Here is a 15,413-nt window from a genome sequence, read left to right on the forward strand (position 1 = left end):
AGTGTGTGTTGCCCACAGTATGTTGACTGATTTGTTTGATAATTTATATAATGACTAGAGCAACAGGAGGATACAAATATTATTTAATTCTTAATCTGCATAGCTGCAATGACATTTGCTGTACCTGAGAAAACTAGGTTCTCCAGGTTTTGATAATCGCAGTGGCCAACCTCAGATCTTGCCGTCTGTCTATAGGTCCTGGTTCCTTCTACATTTACCTGTGTCAACTGCGGAGGTCATCATGAGTGCTGAAACTAAGGCACCCTGGGAGCTTTGCTGCTCCGAACTGAAGGTTGGTGTAATAATTCATAATATCATCACCCTGAATCTCTGTGATGGTAACTAGCTGGTACTCGTTTCATCATCAGGGCATTCAGTTTAGTAAGGATGTATGCCTCCTAGTAGATGATGATGAGAAACAGTACAATTAGATGCACTTGGAAAGAAACATTTGCAACTTAATAGTGGTACACTGAAATGGGTGTCTAGTTCTTCCTCCTCCTCGGACGAGGAGAGGAGAGAAGGATCGGAGGACCAAAATGCAGCGGGTTGTGAATACATAATTAATGAATTTATTGAAAGACAAAGACGAACACGAAAAACACTTGGAGAATTACAAAACAACAAAAAGACGTAGACTGACCTAAAACATGAGAACTTACATATAACATGAAGAACGCACGAACAGGTACAGACTACAACTAACGAACGAACGAACAAACAAACCGAAACAGTCCCGTGTGGTGCAACCTACACAGACACGGAAGACAATCACCCACAAACAAACAGTGTGAACAGCCAACCTATATATGGTTCTCAATCAGAGGAAAACGTCAAACACCTGTCCCTGATTGAGAACCATATAAGGCTAATTACAAGTGACCTAAACATAGAAACACAAAACATAGAATGCCCACCCCAACTCACGCCCTGACCAACTAAACACATACAAAAATAACATAAAACAGGTCAGGAACGTGACGTCCACACAGAACTTGCAAGGAGAACCTTCTGGTGTCTCTTGAAAAACACATATCCTGGAAAGAGAAAATTAAAGGTTAAATAAGATGAAATAAGCCTGATTGAAGTATTGGCCAGACAGGCAGAAGCTAGGGAATAGTGGCATTATCTTGTGGAAGCTTTATGTTCCACATAGGAAGGAAGACGACTAAGTAAGTTAAGTTTTGAAAGGCCGCCTGGCTTTTATATGTGCTGCTGTTGACTATGGCAAATGGGATTACAGTGATTGTGTAAACCTAGTCCATGGATAGCCTCTGACCCAGTCCTTTACCGACAGCTTTTAATCGTTTATTCTCTTTACAGCTCAGTTTCAGTATTTTACAAAAAAAACACCAATGGCAGATTGACTAATAAAAGAGCAAACAAACTCTTAACTACCTGTATATCTGAACTGAAGGAACTGAAGGGGAGGGAGGCCAAATATGTAAATAGGTGAATAGGTAGGAGGGGTGGAGAGGAGGGGGCAGATACAAGAGTCAATTTTTTTGGTGTGTCATTCAACAGCCAGACCTGTAAAATGACAAAGCAGTTTTTCAACCTAAACATTTTGTTGAAACACAGTGTTTGTATTTATTCAGCCATACATACTGTACACACACATACATTCACTTACAGATGTGTACACAAATTATTCCCTAGAACTGACTGTTATGATGGTCGATAACCTTTGTTGTGACTCCATAACTCAGGCGACATGAGCACATGGCTGGATGAAAATGGGAGTTTTCCGAGTTTTGTTTTCTGTGTCTGGGTATTACTCGTTGTCTTGAACTACAGTAGATGTTCTGTCTGAACTGAATGTAGGCCAGGGGAAGTGGTGTCAAACAAAACAAACTCATGTTTTTCTGACCCCTCTGGGTAGATTTAGGATATCAGTTTACCCTTCCCAAACCCCAAAATGAACCATAGTCTGGGCAACACAAATCTGGCCTCAGATCAACATCTAGACTCTAGGGACATTGCCTTCATCGAACTCTGCTTTGTGTTCATTTTCACAGCTGCTCCTGGTTTCCCTGTCCTTTGTGTATTTCGCCAAAGCCTTTGTGGGGAAGCTACATGAAGAGTTCTATCACCCAGATAGAGAGACGCTTCGACATCCCCAGCTCACTCATAGGAGTCATCGACGGCAGCGTTGAGATGGGTAGGCCTAATTTCCTAAGTACTTAGTCCTAAGGCCTTGTTTGCCCAGGGCCCGAAATCAACAGATGATGTTTATTGTTCTTCAGGAGGACATCAAACCCTGGCCACTAGCCCTATATACTTGTCCTGAACATCTGAAAGTGTGTAAGCAGTGCAGTTATAGGGCTCCACCTAAACATACCATGTTATTTTTTTTGTATTTTTATGTGTGGTCTTGCTGCACAACCAACATTCCTCTGGGACAAATAAGGTTGAATGTTAAAGCCCTGTGATGGGCTAGGTGGAATTTTCAACATTTTGCTCACAATCCTTTCAGATATACAATCCAATAAGTATTGGGGTTGATTTGATTCTGAACAGTAAAATCCTGTGCCCTGTGAGGTTTTGCCTTCTAACTTTAGCTCCATAAACATTACTCATTGGCTATACCATGGTTGTCTGTTCTCTCTCCTGCCAGGTAACCTGCTGGTGATAGCATCTGTGAGTTACTTTGGGGCGAAGCTCCACAGGCCCAGACTGATAGGGATTGTCTGTCTCATCATGGCTGCTGGGGCCTTCCTCACCGCTCTGCCACACTTCTTCCAGGGACAGTAAGTCTACCTCTTATTTAGTTTATTGTATCTAGACTATGTATATTTGTGCATAGTATATACATGTAAGTAAACATAAGAGGTGACAATGAAGATTTGAAAGAAAATCTTAACACTTCTTTAAGAAGCGGTACAAAAAACAATAAAGAAATGCTTGGGTATGAAGAAGGGATATGGGGTATCTCAAAACTTCTCAAAACCACTGTATCACTTTATAGAGGAAACATACATTTCATTTCTTTCCCATTCAGGTATGTATGAAACAACCCTGTCACATATACCCGAGGAAAACACTACAGAGTATTCTGTCTTGTCGATCCAACACGAGTCATCTGGTCATAAATGATCAGGCTACAGCTGCGAGTAAAGCAGGTAACGAGTCAATCACCATCACAGCAGCATCCGAGTCTGGCTGCATCTGGGTACCTTGAACAATATATTATTCCTATGAATTTTCGTGTTGATACAGTATTACCGCCAAACCAGATGAGGCTAGTGGGAGGGGCTATAGGAGGACGGGCTCAATGGAATACATGGAATGGAATAAATGGAGCGGTATCAAACATTTGGAAACCACGTTTGACTCCGGTCCATTAATTGCATTCCAGCCACTACAATGAGCCCACCACTGTATAATTCCTCCCACCAGCCTCCACTGCGCCAATCTCAGATAAATGGTGTGCCACAGGTTAAAAGCTTGCCACAGGGTCTCCTGAGTAGTGCAGTGGTTTTAGGCACTGCATCACAGTGCTTGAGGTATCACTACAGGCCCAGGTTCGATTCCAGGCTGTGTCACAACTGGGAGTCCCATAGGGCGGTGCACAATTTGGCCCAGCATTGTTAGGGGAGGGTATGGCCGGAGGGGCTTTACTTGTCTCATCGTGCTCTTGTGGTGGGCCGTGCGCCTGCAGGCTATCTTCGGTCGTCAGTTAAACAGTGTTTCCTCTGACACAGTGGTGCGGCTTGCGTCCGGGTTAAGCGGGCGGGTGTTAAGAAGCGCGGTTTGGCAGGTCAAGTTTCGGAGGATGCATGACTCGACCTTCGCCTCTCCCGAGCCCGTTTTGGAGTTGCAGCGATGAGACAAGATCTCAATTGGATATCACAAAAAAGGGGGTAAAATAAAAAATAGTTTTCCATAAGGTATTTTTTATAGAGCAGCACTGTGTATTCAAGACCATTTTACCCTTAAGTTGATCCTATCCTAGTTATATAAGCCAGTTTTTTCAGAATCCTGGTTCTAGGAACCCAAAATGGTGTACTTTTTTGTTTTTGTCCTAGCCCTAACACACCTGACTGATGAGTGGATTAGTGGAAACAAGTGTCTTATTGCTAGGGCAAAAACCAAAATGTGCACCCCTTTGGGTCCCCAGGATCAGGATTAAGAAACCGTGTTCTAAACAGAAATTGTGTTCCCGCAGCGTGTGAGAAGGAGGCAGGCTCATCCATGTGGATCTATGTATTCCTGGGTAACATGCTGTGTGGGATTGGTGAGACCCCTGTCATGCCTTGTAGAGTGTCCTATCTGGATGACTACGCCAGAAAGGTGAACACTGCCATCTACCTTGGTTAGTAAAAAACACTTTCAGGTGTACCATATCAACATTGGATAGTAAACCTCTTTTTATACCAAATTGCTCCCGGTTGAAGTTTCACCTAGATGCAGGTCTAGGAACAACTTCCCCTCCTCAATCCTAAGCTTAGTGGGGGAAATTAAAACTGACCCAAGATCAGGATCTTGGGGCAACTTCACCCAACACCTACCACATTAAAACTTTAGCTGTTACTTGATTTGTATCGAACTGTATTTTAGTCTGGCAAATCATGTAAACCTTGGTTAGAAACAACCTCTTCAGGCATTCCATATCAAAGTCTGCCATCCTACAAATACCGGTAACTGATTTAGATGTATCAGCTACAGCAAACCACATGACAAACGAATCTGGCCAAACTACTGGACTGATTTCAGTTAAATCTATTGTCTTTTCTGTTGCTTGCTGCTTGAACTGTATCTGAACAACTCTCTCTGTCTTCTCTGCCTCCCTTGTTTACAGACTGTTGGCATCCTGAGGCCCGTATTTGACTTCCTGTTTGGATCCTTCTGTGCCAAGATCTATGTGGACTGGCTCTGTGGATTTAGGTCACAGACCCTTGAATTAACAAATCATACATTGTCTATTTTATGTAAGCTGGGTTGTATTTATATGTGCACATCAATATTGTATTTATGGCGGAATATGTGTTACTAATAATCATGTTGCATTTGCTTCATTTTATTAGTTACTAATTCGTTAATCATTCTATTTGGGTTGAATCTGAAGATAATTCACTTCTATGATGTTGCTATGTCATGTGAGGGTAGTTGTTTGTGTATGGTTGGTTGCAGACTGTTTTGCTACTGAATATTACAGTATGTATTTTTGAAATTCTTTCTGAATTGTGTTATTTATTGTCATTTCCAGATTTTGGGCCGTCCTTGAAAAGGCTGTTCAGCAACAAAGTCTATCTGTTGATCATTCTGATGTCCCTGGTGGCAGTCAACGGCTTCATAGGGATGATCACCTTCAAACCCAAGTTCATGGAGCAAGTCTACGGGCAGTCTCCCTCCAAGGCAATCTTCTTTATAGGTAGGCTACAGTACAGGAGGCACATATATACACACACACACACACACACTTTTTCTCTCCTTCTCTCTCCTTCATTCAGAAGAAAGCCGAAACAATGTTGTCATTGAAAGAACATGTGCTTGAGATTAACAGAGATAATTATGACTAAAAGTCAGTGTGTGTGTGTGTGTGGGCGGCAACTTTAAACTGAAAGAGCACTCTGAACTGTTATTAGATAGTACAGTAGCTAACCTGATTACTCACCACTTGTCAATGAGTATCTAGCTCATACTGTACATGACTGTCATGCAACACTTTTCCCACACAACTTACACTCAGCAGTAACATAAGTGTTTTTACAATACTCTGCTGTGGATTAGTTTTACACGTGCTAGACATTATAAATCATGCTGTAACACGTTTATCAATCTATGCTTCCTAACTAAATATATTCAACTACTTTCCTGACCGTTATTACAAATCTATCAATTTAGCCTGTTGCATTTCATGTTTTTAATGTTGTATGTGGTTTTAAAATGTGATGCATGGCAAATGATTTCACTGCTTTTAGGACAATAAAGTACTACAAACTTGACTTGTCTGTCTGGCCAGTTTTAATGAACCTGCCTGCGGTGGCAATTGGGATCATTGTGGGAGGCTTTGTGATGAAGCGGTTCAAGCTGAGCGTTCTGGGAGCGGCCCGACTCTTCCTCTCCTTCTGCCTCCTGCTCATCCAGTGCTTCCTACAGTGTGACAACTCAGAGGTGGCTGGCCTCACTATGTCCTATCAAGGGTAAATCAAATCAAACTTTATTTGTCACATGCGCCAAATAGACCTTACTGTGAAATGCTTACTTACAAGCCCTTAACCAACAGTTCAGTTCAAGAAGAGTTAAGAAAATATTTACTAAAGTATTTAAAGTAAAAAATGATAAAGTAACTGTAACGGTATTCCTCCTCCTCTACAACCGAAGAGGAGGAGTAGTGATTGAACCAAGGCGCAGCGGGTTGTGATGACATAATTTTAATAAAACAAGACGGGAAAAACACGAAACGAAACCACTTGAAATAATTAACAAAATAACAAAACAAATGTAGACAAACCTGAAGTATACGAACTTACATATAACACTAAGAACGCACGAACAGGGAAAATAGACTACACAAAAGGAACAATGTACAAACAATATGGTGCGACACACACTGACACAGGAGACAATCACCCACAAACAAACAGTGAGAAACAACCTCCCTATGTATGTCTCTCAATCAGAGGAAAACGAAAACACCTGTCTCTGATTGAGAGCCATACAAGGTCAATTAACCCTGACACTTAACAAGGAACAAACACAGAGAATGCCCACCCAGCTCACGTCCTGACCAACAAAACAAAGCTATACAAAAGGAAAACAAGGTCAGGAACGTGACAGTAACACAATAAAAGAACAACTGCAGTTCATGCTATATACAGTGCTATCGGAAAGTATTCACACCCCTTGACTCTTTCCACATTTTCTTGTGTTATAGCCTGAATTTAAAATTGATGATTGAGATTTTGTGTCACTGGCCTTTACACAATACCCCATAATGTCAAAGTGGAATTATAATCCGAAAAACAAACCGCTCAAGGATTTCACCATGAGTCCAATTACAGTATTGAATGGCTGTGATAGGAGAAAACTGAGGATGGATCAACAACATTGTAGTTACTTCACAATACTAACCGAATTGACAGAGTGAAAAGAAGGAAGCCTGTACAGAATAAAAATATTCAAAAACATGCATCCTGTTTGCAACAAGGCACTAAAGTAATACTGCAAAAAATGTGGAAAAGCAATTCACATTTTGTTCTGAATACAAAGTGTTATGTTTGGGGCAAATCGAATAAAACACATTACTGAGGACCACTCTCCATATTTTCAAGCATAGTGGTGGCTGTATCATGTTATGGTTATGCTTGTAATTATTAAGGACGGGAATTTTTCAGGATAAAAAAATAAACGGAATGGCGCTAAGCACAGGCAAAATCTTAGCGGGAATGCTTTCCAGGACAATAACCTAAAACATAAGGCCAAATCTACACTGGAGTTGCTTACCAAGAAGACAGTGTAACGATTCTCGTTGGTGGAAGGAGAGGAGGACCAAAATGCAGCGTAGTAAGTGTTTGTCATATTTAATTGAAACTGAACACTACACAAAACAACGAGGAAAATGAAACAGTTCTGCCAGGTGAACATACACTAAACAGAAAACAATCACCCACAACACACAATGGAAAACAGGCTACCTAAGTATAGCTCCCAATCAGAGACAACGATAGACAGCTGCCTCTGATTGAGAACCACACCAGGCCAAACACAGAAATAGACAACCTAGACATACAACATAGAATGCCCACCCACATCACACCCTGACCAAACAAAACATAGAAACATACAAAGCAATCTATGGTCAGGGCGTGACAGACAGTGAATGTTCCTGGCATGACCCGGAAATGGTTGTCTAGCAATGATCAACAACCAATTTGAAAATAAAGAATAATGGGCAAATGTTGCACAATCCAGGTGTGGAAAGCTCTTAGAGACTTAACCAAAAAGACAGCTGTAATCGCTACCAAAAAGGCCTCTACAAAGTATTCACTCAGGGGTGTGAATACCTTTGTAAATGAGATATTTCTGTATTTCATTTTCAATAAATTAGCAAAAATGTCTACAAACATGTTTTCACTTTGTCACAATGGGGTATTGTGTGTAGATAGGTAAACATATATATAAATTAATCAATTTTGAATTCAGGCTGTAACACAACAACATTTGTAATAAGTAAAGGGGTATGAATACTTTCTGTAAATACAGTAATGTTAAGGTTAGGTTTATGGTTAGGGTTAGTTATTCTCCTTCCACCTGCTCATCCAATACTTCCTACAGTGTGACAACCCAGGAAGTGTCTGGTTACACCAGGGAGCCTTTTGCCATTCCATTGGTGTCAGGGGTGCATGAGTGGTTCTGCCTGATTTCCCACTCATCGGGCATGCTGTGCAGTCCTTCACAATATACTCTATATCACTGTCAATATTTCGCTGCCAGACCGTGTCCCTGCACCTTTGCTTCCCCTTAACGATGCCCAGGTGCCCCTCATATGCCATGCGAAGCACTTGCACTTTCAGGACCTCTGGAATCAGGGTGCGATGTCCTCTGGTGATGCACACTTCCTCCCAGCATGAGACCTCATCTCTCATGCTGTAGAATGGCAGTAATGCAGGGTTAAACAAAACTGTGGCCACCAGACAGATTTTGACAACAATGCTAAAAAAAATGACAGATAAATTCAAAATGAGAGGCTACAAGGACAAACCTCTTGATGCTGCAATGATAAAAAATATCTAAAAAAACAGGAGAGGAATTGCTAAAAACTCAACCAAAGAAGAAAAACAATGCAACAACCAAGTGTTCGGAGAAAATGAAAGAAATCCTGAAAAAACACTGGCATATTCTGCAATCAGACAAAAAACAATCACACACCTCTTCAAGGAACCCCCACTGGTGTTCTATAAGCGTGGTCGCAATATTGGAGATAGCTTGGTGAGATCTAACCTGCCCCTTTAGCCCACTCAGACACTCTTGACACCCATTCCAAATGGGAACTACAAATGTGGTTCATGCCGACATTGCAATAGCACTATAAAAACACCCTTCTTCAGACACCCACATACAGGTTGAACAATCCCTGTTAGGGGTATCATCTCACGCAAGACAAAGGGAGTAATCTATCTCATAACCTGCTCATGTGGGAAAGCCTGTGTAGGACAAACGAAAAGACAATTAAAACAATGCATAGCTGAACACCACAGCTCAATCAGGTGTAAGAACATTGACTATCCAGTAGCAGCTCACTTTGTTGAAGCTAACCATCCTATCTCCTCCCTCAAATACACAGGCATTGAGCATGCTGCACTACCAAGCAAAGGAGGTAACATTGAGATCCCACTACTACAAAGGGAGGCTTACTGGATATCCTTTCTAAACACATTTACCCCTAGTGGTCTGAATATTGACTTTGATCCCAGGCCCTTCTTGTGAACAATTCTCTCTTTTATGAACAAGTCTTATAAATGGAAATATTATTTCTACAGCTTATCAGTGTACACTCGATATGTTCCACTTGTTGATGATGCTTATTATGCATTATGGTTGAACCAAAAGATTACATGTAAACAAAAAATAACAGGCGGAGGTACCGGTCCTGCTGCTGGGTTGTTGCCCTCCTACGGCCTCCTCCACGTCTCCTGATGTAGTGGCCTGTCTCCTGGTAGCGCCTGCATGCTCTGGACACTACGCTGACAGACACAGCAAACCTTTTTGCCACAGTTCGCATTGATGTGCCATCCTGGATGAACTGCACTACCTGAGCCACTTGTGTGGGTTGTAGACTCCGTCTCATGTTACCACTAGAGTGAGAGCACCGCCAGCATTCAAAAGTGACCAAAACATCAGCCAGGAAGCATAGGAACTGAGAAGTGGTCTGTGGTCACCACCTGCAGAATCACTCCTGTTTTGGGGGGTGTCTTGCTAATTGCCTATAATTTCCACCTTTTGTCTATTCCATTTGCACAACAGCATGTGAAATTTATTGTCAATCAGTGTTGCTTCCTAAGTGGACAGTTTGATTTCACAGAAGTGTGATTGACTTGGAGTTACATTGTGTTGTTTAAGTGTTCCCTTTATTTTTTTGAGCAGTGTATATAGAGTGTGTGACTCACCCGACATAGAAAACCTCACAATTAAATGCCAACCATATTATCTCCCAAGAGAGTTCTCCTCCGTCATCGCCACGGCCGTTTACATCCCACCTCAAGCCAATATCTCGACTGCCCTCAAAGAACTTCACTGGACCTATGCAAATTGGAAACCACATATCCTGAGGCTACATTTATTGTAGCTGGGGATTTTAACAAAGCAAATCGAAGTTCTATCAACATATCGACTGTACTATTTGGGCTGCTAAAACTTTCGGCCATGGCTATTCAAACTTCCGGGAATGCTTACAAGGCCCTCCCCCCCCTCCTTTCGGCAAATCAGACCACAAATTAATCTTGACCCTCCAGTCCTATAGGCAGAAACTCAAACAGGAAGTAAACCAGCTTCGTACTATTCACCTCTGGTTTGACCAATCGAAATCCACCCTTCAGGATTGTTTTGATCACGTGGACTGGGATATGTTCCGGGTAGCTTGCGAAAATAATCTAGACGCATACACGGATACGGTGACTGAGTTTATAAGGAAGTGTATAGGATATGTAGTACCCACTGTGACTATTAAAACCTATCCTAACCAGAAACCGTGGATAGATGATAGCATTCGCAACCATGGCAAGGTGACTGGTAATATGGCAGAATATAAACAGCGTAGTTATTCACTCCGCAAGGCAATCAAACAAGCTAAACGCCAGTATAGAGGATAAAGGGGAGTCACAATTCAATGGCTCAGACACGAGACGTATGTGGCAGGGACTACAGACAATCACAGACTACAAAAGGAAAACCAAGTCGGTTAGGACATCTACTTTGTGCATGATACAAGTAATTTTTCCAACAATTGTTTACAGACAGATTATTTCACTTTATCACAATTCCAGTTTGTCAGAAGATTACATACACTAAATTGACTGATTTAAACAGCTTGGAAAATTCCAGAAAATTGTCATGGCCTTAGTGTAACAGCTCTCTTTCGGTGAGTGAGTAGACCAAGGCGCAGCGGGTGATGAATACATAATGTTTATTTGACAAGACGGAAAAACACGAAACGAAATACACTTGAATGATAAACAAAATAACAAAACGAACTAGACAGACCTAAACTATGAACTTACATGAAACGAGGAAACACATGAACAGACAGGAACGACCGAGACGAGACAGTACCGTGTGGTGCAAAATACACAGACACAGTGACAATCACCCACAAACAAACAGTGAGAACCTCCTACCTTACTATGACTCTCAATTAGAGGAAAACGCAAAACACCTGCCTCTAATTAAGAGCCATACCAGGCAACCCAAAACCAACATAGAAACGGAAAACATAGACTGCCCACCCAAAACTCACGCCCTGACCATCACACACATACAAAACAACAGAAAACAGGTCAGGAACGTGACACTTAGAAAGCTTCTGATAGGTTAATTGACATAATTTGAGTCAATTGGAGGTGTAACTGTGGATGTACTTCAAGGCTTACCTTCAAACTCAGTGCCTCTTTGCTTGACATAATGGGAAAATCAAATGAAATCAGCCAAGACCTCGGGAAAAAAAGATTGTAGACCTCCACAAGTCTGGTTCATCCTTGGGAGTAATTTCCAAACCTCTGAAGGTACCATGTTCATCTGTACAAACAATAGTACACAAGTATAAACACCATGGAACCACGCAGCTGTCATAACACTCAGGAAGGAAATGCGTTCTGTCTCCTAGAGATGAATGTACTTTGGTGCGAAAAGTGCAAATCAACCCCAGAACAACAGCAAAGGACCTTGTGAAGATGTTGGAGGAAACAGGTTCAAAAGTATCTATATCCACAGTTAAACAAGTCCTATATCGACATAACCTGAAAGGCCGCTCAGCAAGGAAGAAGCCACTGCTCCAAAACCGCCATAAAAATGCCAGACTACGGTTTGCAACTGCACATGGGGACAAAGATTGTACTTGTTGGAGAAATGTCCTCTGGTCTGATGTAACAAAAATATAACTGTTTGGCCATAATGACCATCGTTATGTTTGGAGGAAAAAGGGGGAGGCTTGCAAGCCAAAGAACACCATCCCAACTGTAAAGCACGGGGGGTGGTATCATCATGTTGTGGGGGTGCTTTGCTGCAGGAGGGACTGGTGCACTTCACAAAATAGATCGCTTCATGAGGAAGGAAAATGATGTGGATATATTGAAGCAACATCTCAAGATATCAGTCAGGAAGTTAAAGCTTGGTCGCAAATGGGTCTTTCAAATGGACAATGACCCCAAGCATACTTCCAAAGTTGTGGCAAAATGGCTTATGGACAACAAAGTCAAGGTATTGGAGTGGCCATCACAAAGCCCTGACCTCAATCCTATAGAAAATGTGTGGTTAGAACTGAAAAAGCATGTGCGAGCAAGGAGGCCTACAAACCTGACTCAGTTACACCAGCTCTGTCAGGAGGAATGGGACAAAATTCAACCAACTTATTGTGGGAAGCTTGTGGAAGGCTACCCAAAACATTTGACATAAGTTAAACAATTTAAAGGCAATGCCACCAAATACTAATTGAGTGTATGTAAACTTCTGACCCACTGGGAATGTGATTAAAAAAATAAAAGCTGAAATGAATCATACTCTCTACTATTATTCTGACATTTCACATTCTTAAAATAAAGTGGTGATCCTAACTGACCTAAGACAGGGAATTTTTACTCGGATTAAATGTCAGGAATTGTGAAAAACTGAGTTTAAATGTATTTGGCTAAGGTGTATGTAAACTTACGACTTCAACTGTAGGTAATTGTAGCTATTCTATTTGTAGTAGTGTATTTCGCCGCAGTCGCTAATTACTTTGTGACATTGTAGCTAGCTTCATTTCTGGACTGGTCATGGTTGTTGTCAAAGTTTCTCCATTCCCATTCCTCACTTAAACCCCATGTTAAGCGGTGTGCTCGACAATACATGTCTTCTTGTTTGTCTTCCTGTCTGACCGACTGTCTCCACCTTTCACCACCATGCACCAAATACTCAGACTGTTCACAGCCAGAAACGTATGTGTGACACAACTCATAATAACGTATTACTTGTTTAACAACCATTACAGTCCATCCATTCTGGTTTACAATACATTTTAACGTTCCACTAATAATAACTATAAGTACAATGTAAAACAGCATTCTATAGGTTGAATGATGAGTGTTTCCAGTTCAACCCATTCCTCACTTGAACCCCATGTAGTGATGTGCTCTACAATACATTTCTTCTTGTTTGTCTCCCTACCAGCAGACTCTGTCTCTCCACCCGCAGTCTCTCTGATGGCCTGTCTCCACCTATCACCGTGCACCAAATTCTCAAAATGTGAATCTGAAGGCTGGCGATGCACCCCCTGAGCCTGAGCTGGTGTGGCTGGACAGTAAAGGATTAAATCTCAAATGTAAAAACTGTTCACGGGTGTGTTGACTTCCATTAGGCACTGTATAGCCATTGATTCTTGAAGAAAATAAGTTATAAATGCTTGTTGAGCTTAGTTTAACTGTTCATCCCGATCAGAACCAAACATAGACCTGTTTAACTGAAAACAAACACCTCATAGCCTATAACTAGAATTTTTATATAATGGATGGCCAGACCTTGCATCTGGGCTCCTGAGTGGCGCAGTGGTCTAAGGCACTGCATCTCAGTGCAAGAGGTGTCACTACAGTCCCTGGTTTGATTCCAGGTTGTATCACATCTGGCCATGATTGGGAGTCCCATAGGGCAGCGCACAATTGGCCCAGCATCGTCTGGGTTTGGCCGGGGTAGGTCATCATTGTAAATAAGAATTTGTTCTTACCTGACTTGCACAGTTAAATAAAAGTTTTTAAAAAAAATAATAATAATCCAGGAAATTGATCCGAGGCCTTTGGGGCCCGCCAATCTGGGTGAATCTATGGCATCTATGGACAAATGTCTTTCAACGCAATATTTTCCAGACTAGTATTTCAAACAACTGACCAAAAACATTAATGTGGGCGTAGTCTGGCACATAAATGCGTATAAATCAGACACAGATATTTGTATCGCAACTAAACTTTGTACACATGTTCCAAACCCTGTCAAGACTCCACATATGAAAGCTTTCAAATTGACCACACGGTGGCGCTACAACAGGAACATATTTACATCTCTTGATCTGTTTGACTGAGTGTTGAAATTGAAAACCTCTGTGGTTATTGTGTTGTGTTCATGTGCTTTGCGTTTGAGGTCTGGAGTGTCATTCCTAGGATTTGTCTGTGGTGTCAATATCTGACTAATTGTTGTAACTACTTATTTTGCTCTTTATTTCTGTGGGTGGTGGTGTCAAGAGAAACACTTTCACATCCAAGGCTACAGATGGAGAGACGGAGAAGTTTGTCATACGGTGGCTGCAGCTTGCACCAGAAAGATACTGGGGCAGAAAGGAGAGGACCAAACACAGCAAGGAAAGGACGGATAGACCCAGAGAGACATCTATACATTTACATACACACGTACATGTAAGGGATAAACGCTGAAGCGTTGTACATTATTTGGAAAAAATGGACGACTTGGTACTGCCCGAGTTTATTAGTTCCAGATAATGTACAGGGCAGAAGCTTTTATCCCGTTTACACCACAGTTGCTAAAGAAAACAAGCTCACAGTTACTGGTAAAAAATGACATATTTTCATTGAGATTTAAATGTCGATAAGTAAATTCATACTATTTCATACTTCCACTAAACCTGGTTGTTAGTTCTATTGGTAAACTTTGTTTACCCTCAATTTTATCTTTGTTCTAAATGTTGTAATCTATCTTTTGCAATTGAAGAATATTAGTTCGAGAACATATTAAGTGAGTGACGAATATTAATTTCTCTGGTCCCCATGTTGCAGTTATGACGCAAGTGTCGCTATGTTGTCAAATCCTCCCACATGTTTCTAGGTTGACCAGCTGTTTTCAGCAACTGGTATTTTTTAATTCGGTTGTAATATTGGCAGGTTTGCTAGCAACAGCCTATTTAGCTAGCTTGGTGTTTGATATTCAATGCGATCTCCTCGTAATGAACAGTGTGGAGTGTCCTGATCAGAAAGCAAACTTTTCTTAGGCATTAGGCATTCTAGACCGTGCATTATTTCCATATAACGCATAGTATTATTTGCATGGTACAATTCAATGGCTATAGTTCATTATATGTTTGAGCTACCTTTGAAAGGAAACGACGATTTTTTGTTGTTGCCATTGTTGAATTCGATTTTCATAATAGCAAGTTAGGACTGATCATTTGGTTAGCTAAACTAGAAAGTCTGTTTGTTTGGTTACCAAGGCAACTT

General features: G+C 41.3%; 1 pseudogene; it reads left to right on the forward strand.

Annotated features, from left to right (window-relative positions):
• Positions 1 to 241: 241 nt before the first annotated feature.
• LOC129866074 (solute carrier organic anion transporter family member 1C1-like) lies at positions 242 to 2,791 on the forward strand (annotated as a pseudogene).
• Positions 2,792 to 15,413: the final 12,622 nt, after the last annotated feature.

Source organism: Salvelinus fontinalis, chromosome 11 (assembly GCF_029448725.1).
Source record: "Salvelinus fontinalis isolate EN_2023a chromosome 11, ASM2944872v1, whole genome shotgun sequence".
Taxonomy (NCBI): Eukaryota; Metazoa; Chordata; class Actinopteri; order Salmoniformes; family Salmonidae; genus Salvelinus; species Salvelinus fontinalis.